The sequence below is a fragment of the Acomys russatus genome, chromosome 17, assembly GCF_903995435.1.
Source record: "Acomys russatus chromosome 17, mAcoRus1.1, whole genome shotgun sequence".
NCBI classification, from domain to species: Eukaryota; Metazoa; Chordata; class Mammalia; order Rodentia; family Muridae; genus Acomys; species Acomys russatus.
Window position 1 is genome coordinate 57,648,437 of NC_067153.1, and position 13,362 is coordinate 57,661,798.

Here is a 13,362-nt window from a genome sequence, read left to right on the forward strand (position 1 = left end):
CAGTAGGGATGCAGCTTCCAAGTTAGTACCGTCTTCAACTCTCCATGTTCTTTTGACTCAAATATGTGATATTTTCAGCAATCGGCTCTCACTGTCAAGTTCTGGATAGTAGCCAAGATAGTTGGCAATAACTGGAGATGTTTTGGGGTTTATAGGACCTCCTTGACCAGTAACCCCAAAAGAGGTAACATGTTCCTTTCACTGGGTTTTTATTTGTCTTTAGAAAAAAAATACTTTAGTAAATAAATATTGCTCAAGTATCTCTCATGTGCCTGGCACTATTATAAGCACAAGGTAAATGACAGAAAATAAAATTAAGCACAGCTAGTGCATCTGGGAGGCTTAAGGGCTACAGCTGGGAGAGTCAAAGGAGGAGGTTCCCAGGAAGCACTCAAAGAGGGAGCCTCAAATCGAGGCTTGAGGGGTTCACAGGATGTGAACTTAGGGAGACCGCTGCAGGGCTTTGAGAAAAGGGGTGTCATGATCAAATTAACTTTAAAGAGGCATCCTGACAGCTATAAACAAAACAGATGGTGGAAGTTGTAAGAGAAAGCCGAGACTTGTTTTAGAGATTTAAGGAGAAAAAAAGGTCATTTGACTCATAGTGGCACCAGCAGGGCAGAAATACAGAGTCAGATAAACATGTGAAGCGTTGGAGAGTGTTTAAAATAAAGCCGTGCACTTGCACATCTTCTCTGTGAAAGGTCAAGTGTCTAATGACTAAATGTCTCAATTTTCTGTGTTAATGGTCTTAGTTTTAAAAGTTTTTGCAGAAAAAATAATTATGCATCAAGTTTTTATTTCAAGAAAGAACTAACAAAATTGTTCTTTGATTCTGCATACTCCAATTTAGGCCACTTAGTTTATTTCCCACATTGTGTGTATGTGTGTGTGTGTGTGTGTGTGTGTGTGTGTGTTTGTGTGTGTGTGTGTGTGTGTTGTTTTTCCTAGTCCTTGAAGTGAATACATGAATTCTCCACAAGACAATAGATTCACTCTTTAAACACGCTAGTTTTTTGTTGGTTGGTTGGTTGGTTGGTTGGTTGTTGGTTTTTTGAGACAGGGTTTCTCTGTGTAGCCTTAGCTGTCCTAGACTCGCTTTGTAGACCAGGCTAGCCTCGAACTCATAGCAGTCTGCCTGCCTCTGCCTCCCGAGTGCTGGGATTAAAGGCGTGCGCCACCATGCCCGGCTTAACACTCTAGTTTTAAAAAGTGAGACATTAGACGTACTGTATCCCAATTGAAGTACTTGCCTTGTTTTTAGATAGCTAGTTTGTGCATATGGCCACACGTTGACCCTACAGAAGAGCTATATCATGAGCAACGTAAGTCACTACTCCTTCAGAAACCAGTTCTAAAGGGTATATCTTTTTTAAAGCCACACTTGCAAAATTCCATAGTTCTAATTCCTCTTCTCAAATGTAGAAAAGGTTCCGAGGCTGCTCAGGCTTTAAAGCAGATCTTGAGCCTGTGAGGTCTCTGCTCATCTCTTGTTAGTGTGTGACCTCATATGCTTGAGCCTATTTTTTCAAGTGTATCATAGCACAGCCATCAGAAATTCGTGTAAATGTCGAAGGATTCACTTGGTACAGGGAGCATAAAGCAAGCATTCAGGAATTATTGGCTACTCTCAACATCAACATCGCAGTATTCCTAGTGTGTCCTGGATAACTTTTGAGTCTTACCTGTATTCTCCTATAATCCCCTGAGATTTATAACATTTTCCTAAATTCTCATTTATTTTTAATAGGCACCTTATATGAAAGATGACATTGTCATGAGTGGCATAAAAAAATGACCTCCAAGGATGGCCCACTTAGTCCAGTTGAGTTGCTACAAATAAAAATCCATAGAGGCTGCGTAACTTCTGGAAGACATAAATAGAATACAGAATACAGTTACAGAGGCTGGAAAATTCCCATAGACAGGGACTTCAATGTCTTCACACAGCAAAAAGAACTAACAGCCTCCTTCAAGCCTTCTGAATCTCCTCTCCACTGAGGGTGGGCCTCCATGATCTGACCATATCTCCAACGTGACCATATCTCCTACCATCCCCTTGGACTTCAACATCTGAATTTAAAGAGACGACAATGCCAATATTCAGACAGAGCAACCCCCATACTTTGAGCCCCTGGGTCCTGTAATTATGCACTTGCTAGGCAAAAGAAATCTTGCAGGGATGATGTAGGTTGAGACCCTCCCTGCAGTGGGGAGACTGCCTAATTATGCAACAGTTTGGTCTGATAACTGCATGGTCTTGAAGAGAAGAGAAGCTTTCTAGTTGCTGTCAGAAAAGCAGTGAAAGAACAATGTGTAATAAGAACTTTGGTATCTTTAAAAAAAAAGTTATGTTATGTGACTATATTTTTGTTTTAGTACTAGGTGTTGGATATGGGTCTGCTTCGGATTGTCCACAGCACTTAACTATAATGAGTCTCATGCTCTAGCAGAGGCAATGATTTGTGCCAGCTGCAGATAATTTAATTTCTGGGAGGGCCTGGGGCAGCTGCTTCTTTCCCTGCTTGTTTGCCCTGTTGCTTCTGGTTGCTGTTGTTGCAGTTTGATGAGAAGAAGAAGTTGCAGATACCCTCACTACAAAGACTGGACTCACTCCAAGGAACCTGAGGACCTTAACCATCAGGAAGTGGCCTAAACAGAACTACGCCCCCTTTCCCCTCTAACCTTCTGTCTCTCCTACCCGGTGTTAAGGATGGAAGGGATATGGGTGAAAGGGAAATAGAGGTATAAGAACAGAAATAAAATAGCTATTTAAAATAATCCCAGCACCACAGCCATGTAAAAAGGGTTTTCTTGGGTTTCGTTGCTGCTATTTGCCACTTTGCTGGCTTCGATAACAGGCAAAGGAAGCCACAAGTTATCGTAAAGGGTGTTTCCAGAGGATCATCTAAGAGGGCTGGGGACCCAGCTGGAACAAACAGGAGGGAGGTATATTTAAGTGCCATATCAGAGACATCCCTTTCCACTCCCTCTCACCACCCCATCACCCTCCCTCTCCCCTCATCATGAAGGATTGAAACCAGGGACCCAAATGAATCTTCCCTTCCATGTCTGTGTCAAGTCCTTTTTCACAGCAGTCAAAGCAACAGGAAAGTTAACACGCTTAGCCATCCCACTCCATAAGGAATTTATCTATCTAAGAATAATTAAAATCTCTGTCCAGACAAAGCTTTGTTTGTAATATCCATACCATCTTCACTAATAATAGCCGCAGGTAGAAAATACCTGAATATCCATTGATAAACACATGGTGTTCATGGTGCTCAGCAAAGGGAAGAAGTGACCCAATCCGAGGACTCTTGAAATCACACTGCCTCCCCAACAGGGGAACCCAGATGCAGAAAATGTCAGGAAAGTAGCCTGCACTGAGGGAAGGTAGACCAGCGGCTGTTCAGGGAGTGACAGTGAGTGCTCACTAGGAAGGGGAGCCAGCGAGTAGTTTAGAGGTGGGTGTGTACAACATCTTGACTGTGTTGACGTTCCCTGAAGTACACTTCTGTCAAAATTCATTAAACTGCACAGTTTAACGTACTTTTAAATTGTATAAATGGGAGTAAAAAAGGAGAAATACTAAAAGTTAAGCAAGTGGTTGTGAGTAAATTAAGAATAGGATTGGAAAAGAGGGATGTTTTTGTTAATATGTGTAACTCTATTTGCTCCTTCAGTTTCCATGAAAACATAACTCATCTCCTCCATCTGAAAAAAACTTTTCATTTTTAATGAACCTCAGCCCCCTCAGTCATCACTATCATTTCTCTTGCCCGGGACTCTTGATAAGGGAGGTGACTGCATGGCATGCGCCTTGGTTCCTGACTGAATGTCCCTACTAGGACAGGGAAAACTCGGCTACTTTTATGCCAAACATAAGAACATAGGTAGTTTTAGTGATTTGTACTAAGCTGGAACTTAAAGATAGCTGCCTGCGTTCTTTGACGTCCATAGATGTGTGCTAGCCGATGAGTGACATGGGACCGTGTACTCACAGCACTGATGTCTCTGACCTTAATCTGCCTTCTTGATATCCACCCTCCCTTCCCCAGATAATCCTTTCTAATGCACAGAAAATTGCCCCCCCCCTTTCAATTTTCTGCTTCTCCATTTTGTTTCTGGCTATTGAAGCACCTCAGAGCATCTTTTTAAAAAGCATGTGGTATTTAACTTAAAATGTGTACATGGTTCTCCTACTGTCCTACTGCAGTCCTTCTCTGGTGTAGAAAATATGAAACTAACCACTGTGTTCTGGAATTAGAGTGAAGTTTTTACAAAGAAATACTAAATAAGTGCTAGCAAAGCAATCCAACTATCACAACTGAGCAAGCATTAAAATGATCAGAGTGTCTCTTTTCAAAACTTCCATTAAGGGTAGAGAGTCACTTCAGTGGTTAAGAGCGCCTGCTGCTCTTCCAGAGAACCTCACTTTGGTCCCCAAACTCCATATACCAGATCACAACCTCCTATAACTCTAGACACAGGGGTTCCAAGGCCCTCTTCTGGTCTCCATGGGCACCTTCACAACAAACATACACACACTCACATGCATACACTCACATGCATGTGCACGTGTGCACACACACACACACACTTTAAAACTGTCTACTCTCATGAGAAATAGATGTTGAGTAACACAGGAAAAGGTGAGAGAATATTTGCTCAGTGGTCACCCCTCTAATTAAAAATGGGAGAATCATAGGATAGGAAGAAATAAATAAATTAGAGACAAAGTTGGCTGTTCTCAAATACCGTGCTATACACTGTTTTCTGAAAATGTCCCTGAAGTTTTCACTGGTCCCAAATCTTAATGCCTACTTAGATTATTGGAGACTTCAGGTTAAATGTATCAGCAGTCTAACAGAAAATTTCCTTAGTACAATGGAGGGAGTGATGAGAAGCTGGAACAAAGATGTATTTGCTCCCCAAAACTTTTAAAAATATAAAGTAAGCCTCATCTGGTCAAAATTATTCGTTTAACTTCCCACACCAGTAAGCAGTGTTGCTCAGATTCTCATATGCAATAAAAAGATCTCAATCTTGATATTTGCATGACAGCAACTTAGTAGTTGGAGTTGATTTGGCAGGGGTGGGGGGAGAACTAAATCTATGTGCCCTATTCTTAGCACTCTTCCATTAACAAGCTGTAAGACAAAAGCAGTAAAACAGGGTCATTGTGACACTCCTGACAAGGACAAACTGTTAGGTCTGGCTGCTGTTTAGAAAGGTCAAACAGGGATTGATCACAGCACATCACTTAGAGAGACATAGCCCAGTAATGTATTACTTCCCTGTGAGTGGGATTCCAGATTCGGGTACCATCTTTTTAGACTCCTGTCATCTATCAACTAGACCAAGCTAAGAATAAGTAAATCACTGGGTACTTGGTCATAGGGACGGGCTTCTTGGCCTTGGGAGAGCATAGCATTAGTGGTTTTTGCCACGAAGAGTGACAAAAGATGGAATAAAGATGTCACGTCAGTACTCTGCAATCACACTCTGTTTCCTGAGAGAATTCTGAAACTGTAAGTGAAATTCTGATGGGTGGAGTCAATTAATGCCACTTCATGATCTACAGAAGAAGCCATCCTGGGTGCCAGCGCTAGGACACAGAATGCAAGTTATTGGCTTTGTGTAAAGACAACAATAAACAGAAGTCATTGAAATGGGGAGCAAATGGAAATGTGACAATGCCACCAAAAATGAGTAACATTTTGCTGAGACCATGGGAACATGACAATGACCTGGAAGGCAATGTTCTACACAAAGAAACAAAGTTGCTCTTATGAATGCTGAGAACACTACATTAGCTACACATTTTCTGCAACTTTCACCAGTGATTGTTAATGCATTTGTTTTCCCATAAGTCATGTAAATCTGTGTTGTATCTATACAATATGGCATGCACACACAAGGATGCACGTCTTAACTTTTTAACCTAGTAAATTAATGTCCTCCTTTTCCATTTTATATGGGGACATTGATTGGAACTTAAACCAGATTAGATTATCTTCCATTTTTCAGAACACTGTTAAGTCAGTCAGTAAGGACTTATTTGATACAACAGGAAATAGAACGTTATGGTACAGAGGACTCTAAGATGTCATAAATATGTGCTCTCCAAATAAATAAACAAATTTAAATAAGTTTTATTTGTTTGTTTGTATGTATGTATGTATGTATGTATTTATGTATGTACATGAGCATACCATAGTGCATGTGTAGGGGTCACAGGGTAAGTTGAGGGAGTCGGATCTCTTCCTCCACTATGTGGGTTCTGGTTATAGAAATCAGAATTTCAGATTTAGTGTCAAGCAACTTTACCCACTTAATTATCTTTCTGGGCCCCCAAATTTAGTTTTAAACTCTATTTCCCCCAACATTGTATAATGTATATTCATGTCATGCATATTCATTAAAAATAATACCAATAGTGTCAAATCTTGGATGAAAGACAATCTAAACAGGAAATTGATATATTATCCTTCTAACTTCTCATATTAATATTTTCTAATTAACATATTCAAATTATGCAATTTGGGTTTAAAAGACACACAGGCTCTTCTTTGATGTAAAAATCGTAACCTTTAGAGGATGCGGGCATGGCTCAGTGTATACAGTGCCTGTTCTCTAAGCATAACAGCTGAGTCTGATCCAGAACTAATAGAAAAAATGAAAGCAGAAAAAAAACCCAGGTGTGGTGGCCAACATCATAGGTAGGACAGTAGGACTGTATCAGTCCTTCAAAAATGAAAGTGGAAACAAGAGACATTTCTAGAAAGAGAGTACAGGTACAGCTAGTCTGGTGTGCAATATACAAAGACCCTTCCATAACAAGGTGGAAGGCAAAGGCCATCTCTTGCAAGTTACCTTCTAACCTTCACATTCATGCTTTCCTCACTTCCCACCGCCCCCTCCCTCGTCTCATAATGTTATATTTCCTGTTGTGTAAAGTGAGTCCTTATTGACTGACTTGAAAAATGGAAGATAATCCAATCTGGCTTAAATTTCAATCAATGTCCCCCATACAAAATGGAGAAAAGGAGGACATTAATTTACGAGGTTGAAAAGTTAAGACATGCATCTTTGTGTGTGCATGCCATATTGTATAGATATAACACGAATTTACATGACTTATGGGAAAACAAATGCATTAACAATCACTGATGAAAGCTGCAGAAAACATGTAACTAAAGGTAATGTTCTCAGCATTCATAAGAGCAACTTTGTTTCTTTGTGTAAAATATTGCCTTCCAGGTCATTGTTATGTTGCCCACGTTCTCAGTAAAATATTGCTCATTTTTGGTGGCATTGTCACCTTTCTTTCTTTCTTTCTTTCTTTTTTAACCTGAGATGACAAGTATCCTCTGCTCTCTTTCTTAGAGATAACAAAGTTACCTCCTACTGTGTGAACCCTAGGAATGTAACTAACCTCATCAGACTTGGTAGCAAATGCCTTAACCAGCCAGACAATCTTGCCTTCTCCACCTCTATTATCTAATCAGCATTAAATACACGTGTGGTGCATATCCTAAGCAATCAGCTAAGAGATTACTAAGACATAATATCTAACCATTTTAAACAGGCAAGTTGGCATAGCTAAGTATTCACATGTTCTCAAGAAAAACAACCACTCTCAAGTTGATAAGTAACATCTGAGACCTCTGACCTCGGCATGCACATGTGCCCACACATGTACACACAAATAAATGAATAACTAAAGTGTAAAATAACAAGGGTTTTCTTTATTATATTGATGGGGGATTTCTGGGTTGAAAGACAGTTTAGCTGCCTTAAATTTTTGTATTACATTTGTTCATCCTAAGGTGACCATGGAGGCCGTCTATTTCACTAACTGGCTTTGTCCAGAGAAAAAACAAACTTTTTATATCTTTCTGGCAACACACCACCAAAGTTGAGCTATTTCCTTCTCACAGGGGAGATAGAGATGTTGTCTCCTGAAAGGAAGGTCTACAAAGTGATGGCTGCTACATCTTTGAGAAAGACAGATCTGGATCACAAAGTTGGCTAGACTCCATGTATTCTTTTTTTTTTTTTTTTTAATTTATTCTTGTTACATCTCAATGTTTATCCCATCCCTTGTATCCTCCCATTCCTCCCCCCCCCATTTTCCCATTATTCCCCTCCCCTATGACTGTTCCTGAGGGGGATTACCTCCCCCTGTATATTCTCATAGGGTATCAAGTCTCTTCTTGGCTACCTGCTGTCCTTCCTCTGAGTGCCACCAGGTCTCCCCCTCCAGGGGACATGGTCAAATGTGAGGCACCAGAGTATGTGAGAAAGTCATATCACACTCTCCACTCAACTGTGGAGAATATTCTGACCATTGACTCCATGTATTCTTAAAAGTATTCCTGTCCATTTCCAAGACTAAGTAGGAACACACAATCTGAGGAAGTAAACTGTTGGAGAATGGTTTTGTGCTCTGTTTCAAATGTTGATTTCTGTACCCAGAGACACTGATCCAGTCCAGACATTGGCATTGTCATTATTATTGAAGCATCACCTGTCTCAATGATGTGTGCAAATTGTTCTCCATCACCTCTGACTGGTTAATAAAGAGATGAACAGCCTATAGCAGGGCAGGAGAGTTAGGGTGGCTCTTCAGATCCCAGAGAGGGGGGTCCCACAGAGAGAGAGAGAGAGAGAGAGAGAGAGAGAGAGGAGAAGGTGGCCGTGGTGGAGTCACCATGAGGACATGGATGAAGCAGGAGAAGCAGAGCAAGATTAATATGACAGGTACTGGGACATGTGGGTGGGAAAGAGGCCATGCCCCAATAATTGGGTTAGAATAGATGAGTATCTGCCCAGCTCTTGAAATGTATTTATAAATATAATAGGTGTTGTGTCGTTATTTGAGAGCTAGAGTAGGAAGCTTCCAGTTCTAATTTTACCATAAGCACAAAAAAAGAGTGAGTAGAAGACTCTTCCCTTTGTTTTCAATAGAATTAGGCTTCTTTTCATTTGTATTTGTCCATCTATAAAAATATATGGATATATATTTAATTTATAATTTCTAGCAACATGTCGGTACTCACTAATTGATAAAACCGGACTGTGGAACACAACTATAACCTGGGCTACTTAGTATAATCACTTGGGCCATAAGTTCTGAGCAGCCTAGGCAACATAGATTGTACCAAAATCCAAACAAGCAGAACAAAGTTATTATATAAAATATATGTTCATGTGTGTGCATAGATATATCTCTATATACACATATATACATATATTTATATTGTTTATGTCTGAAATATACCCAAAAAATCTTGGCCTCCAGCCAGTGGTGTCATTGACTGTGTTCTAACTTTTAGAAAATAGGGTTAGTGAAATGAAGTGAGACCATTAGGGACATATCCAGAAACAAGAGTGACACAGACTGAAACTCTATCTAGATAGATAAATAGGTAGATAGATGATCAGTAGGTAGATAGATGATAGATAGATAGATAGATAGATAGATAGATAGATAGATAGATGGATGGATGATAGCTATCCTGTTGAAGGTGAATAGAACTGTCAGCAAGGATTACAGAGTATACCAAGAAGTCACTGTATTATACTTGCCTAATGAGGTTCTTAGTCATTTTATTTTCCTTCTCTGCTTATGTGCGCCCAATTATTTTCTCATAAATATAAGTTTTATTTTTAAATGAACAGAAGATAAAAGTAATAAACAAGTTGTTTTTAATTTTAAAAAGTCATTTCTTAAAATATTGAAAAAATATTTGCTAAAATTTCTCCATAAAAACTTTCCCATCTGTGAGGGAGAAAGATGCCAAACCCCAAGGCACAGGTACTCACAGCTCTCAGCTTTGCTAAGGACAGAGAGATTTATGCAGTACAACCTTATTGCTACCAATCAACATGTTCACCATTTTGACAGAAGAGACGATCTAGTTGGTTGTTAGCACGACAAGGCTAAAGAACTAGAGACTCGGTGGCTGAGCCAACCTATCACATCAACGGATGATAGCTCAGCATCTGGTGAGTCACACCAGTGTGGACTCAGGTGATGATGAGTGGGCTCCTTCCAGAATTCTCTCTCTCTTCTTGGATTAAAAAAAAATCATTATTGTTTCTTCTTTTAAAAATTCTTTTCTCTGAAGGTAATGGAATTTTCTTTTGCATCTTGACCTTGGCACGAGGACACATAGCTCTCCGTGCAAATAAGCTGCTACCTACATTGACGTATCCTGTCTCAAAGCAGACAGCAAAACACCTGCAACCAGAAACAAAATGAAGCATGGCATTCTGAACTTGAGGTGACAGTTCCACTAAGGAACACAAAAGCCCAGGAGTAAGAATGCTCAAACATTCTTTCTGCTGAGAATTTTGTAGCCAAGAGTATTTGGGGGCATCCCAGCTTGGAATTCTAGAAAAGTCAAGATGTGAAGGTCTGGAGAATAAAAGATACTGAATGTCTGGGGTCCACTCATGTACAGGCACAAATGGGCTTACCAGACCGACAGGGTTTACTAGGAATCCTGGACTCCTTATTTACCTCATGTTAGCCTGGGCAAGTCATTCCCATTTACTTCTGTTTCTGCCTCTGCAGAGTGGTCATATTATTACTGCATTAATTCATTGTAAATAAATATGTGTATATATATATTATATGTTTATATATTACATTATATATAATATTTTATATATTATATTTATATATTATATATCATATCTAGCAAGATGTAGGTACTTGATGATTGACAACTGAGGAATGTGGTATACATAGGCCCAGCTACTTATTACAAGCACTTACAAACATGAGTTCTGGGCCAGCTTAGACAACATAAGCCCCACTCAAATGAACAAAATGTGGCAGTTATGGAGCATTCTGACTGCACCATTGTAACAGACCTGAACAGTAAGAATATTTGAATTGTTTGAGAATAAGCCTGTGTAAGTAATTTGTAGACTTAGACCAGTGTCCTCTCTTGTGTGTGGTGCTTCCACAGCTTCATCCGTGTGTGCTGAAACTACACATCTGCCTTGCATTTTTAAATTTATCATTTCCTATATAAGAATTAGAACATTATGATAGGCAGATTTGGGCCCAGGGGTCCCGCTCAAACTAAGGCACCAACCAAGGACAATTCAGGCGGTAAACTTTAAACCCCTACCCAGATCTAGCCATTGGTCAGAACATTCTCCACAGTTGAGTGGAGAGTGGGATATGACTTTCTCACGTACTATGGTGCCTCACATTTGATCATGTCCCCTGGAGGGGGAGACCTGGTGGCACTCAGAGGAAGGACAGCAGGTTACCAAGAAGAGACTTGATACCCTATGAGAATATACAGGGGGAGGTAATCCCCCTCAGGAACAGTCATAGGGGAGGGGAATAATGGGAAAACGGGAGGGAGGGAAGAATGGGAGGATACAAGGGATGGGATAACCATTGAGATGTAACAAGAATAAATTAATAAAAAAAAAAAAAAAAGAATTGAACTGTCTATAAGCCATGACTGCTAAACTGTTCATTAGTCACTGCCATGTCCTTCAGGCATATCTAGCTGATAAGAACAGATGCCAAGAAAATACATTGTATTTTCTACAAGTGCCACAACTGTGTATATTGGCTGTAGCAATGTGTTTACAGCTAACCATTCTGTGAGTCATGCATATATAAAGGACTTTGAAGGACTGTTGGTAAGCATAGCAAGTGGGTTTAAACAATGCAAGCAAATGTTAGGATACATATTTGGCTTGGAAGAAAGGGAAGTTATCCATTCAGTCCAATCTGATCATTAGTTAGTTCCCCTACCTCCTTTCTAGGGAGTTCAGTGCTGCTGCCGCTAGGTGGAGCTAGTCAAGGTAGGCCCTAATATGCCTTTCCATCAGACATTTCACTGTGCCCTGCATGAATTCTGTGTCCCTGATAAACACTTCCTCTCTCCTTTCTGTACCTCAATTTACCTTGATGACTCTTCCCATTGCATGTTAACAATTCACTCCCATCTTTTTCCTGAACCCCCCTGCATCAAGTTTAACCATTATAGCCACTCTTTAATGCATCTGCAGCACACATACACACACACACTACACACACACACACACACACACACACACACACACACACATATATATATATATATATATATATATATATATAAGATATAGGTATAGATATTGTCCCTAGATAGCAAAACTTCAGTCTGAGGAGACAAGGAAGAAAGAATGTGTGCCAAATCTTGTTTTTCCCACAAGGAACTACCTGAAATTTAGTCAGTATCTCTGAGTAATTTCTTGGGGAAAAAATATGAAAGATTACTTTATTTAGGTAATAAAAAGAATATATGTAGGGCGGGGAATTAATAAATTCACATGCTAATTCAACATTTGCCAAGTTCTTGTAATGTATCAGGCTTAGTGAAAGAAAAGGGGGAGAAACCTAGAAATGGAGACAGAAGGAGAAAGTGTGGAGGAGGCCACGTAACTACGTGGAGCATATCGGGGCCACGTGGAAGAACAAGCTTCTGAGGCAGAGGTGGGCAATCTGTCCTTTTAAACCCATCACTTTTAATGGCTTACCAGCTGTAATTATGCATGATGTCCCTTCCTACACGTTGTTTCATCCAACCATCACAATAACACTGTGATATGAATAAAGAAACCAGGCCTGATGAGATAAAGACCCTTAAGCCCTAGCGCAGTGACTCACACCTCTAATTCCAGCACTCAAGAGGCTAATACAGGAGACTTAGAATGAGTTCAAGGCCAGCCTGAACTACAGCCTGGGTCTCTCTGTCTTGAGGGCAGGTGGAGGTTTTTAAACTTTCCAAAGGTTACTGTCAAGATTGTCATTTATGTTCATAAAGGGTATGCCTAAAATTCTAATGTACTGCAGTATGGCTGCAGAGCTTCCTGTCCATACACCCACAAGTAAATAGATTGAGGAGAAATGTGGTGTAGGAAAAATACCATGATCATAGCTATTGGACTGACTTTGGGACGGTCCAAAGCATGCAGGATGAGCATTCTCCCATGACACCTAACTCTGGCCATCAAGCCAGGATCTTCAACTTCCCCAGAGAAGAATTAAATCAATTCTCTTACAGATTACTTGAAATGTTGGCCATGCACAAGTGATGGTAGAGTTTAATACAAAGATCCCATGTCCTCTGGGAATATATCTGACGAGTTGATCTTGCTTGGTGTGAAGAAATCTACAAACCCTATCAGACTGAGGAACAGTCTCCAGGACTAAGGCATCAAATATGAAAGATAAACAATGACAAAGAGCTACCTTCCATTAACAAACATTAAAAACCTAAGGCAAGTAAATAAAAATATGATCTCTAGTAGGGTCCTGGGTTTAAAACAAAAGAG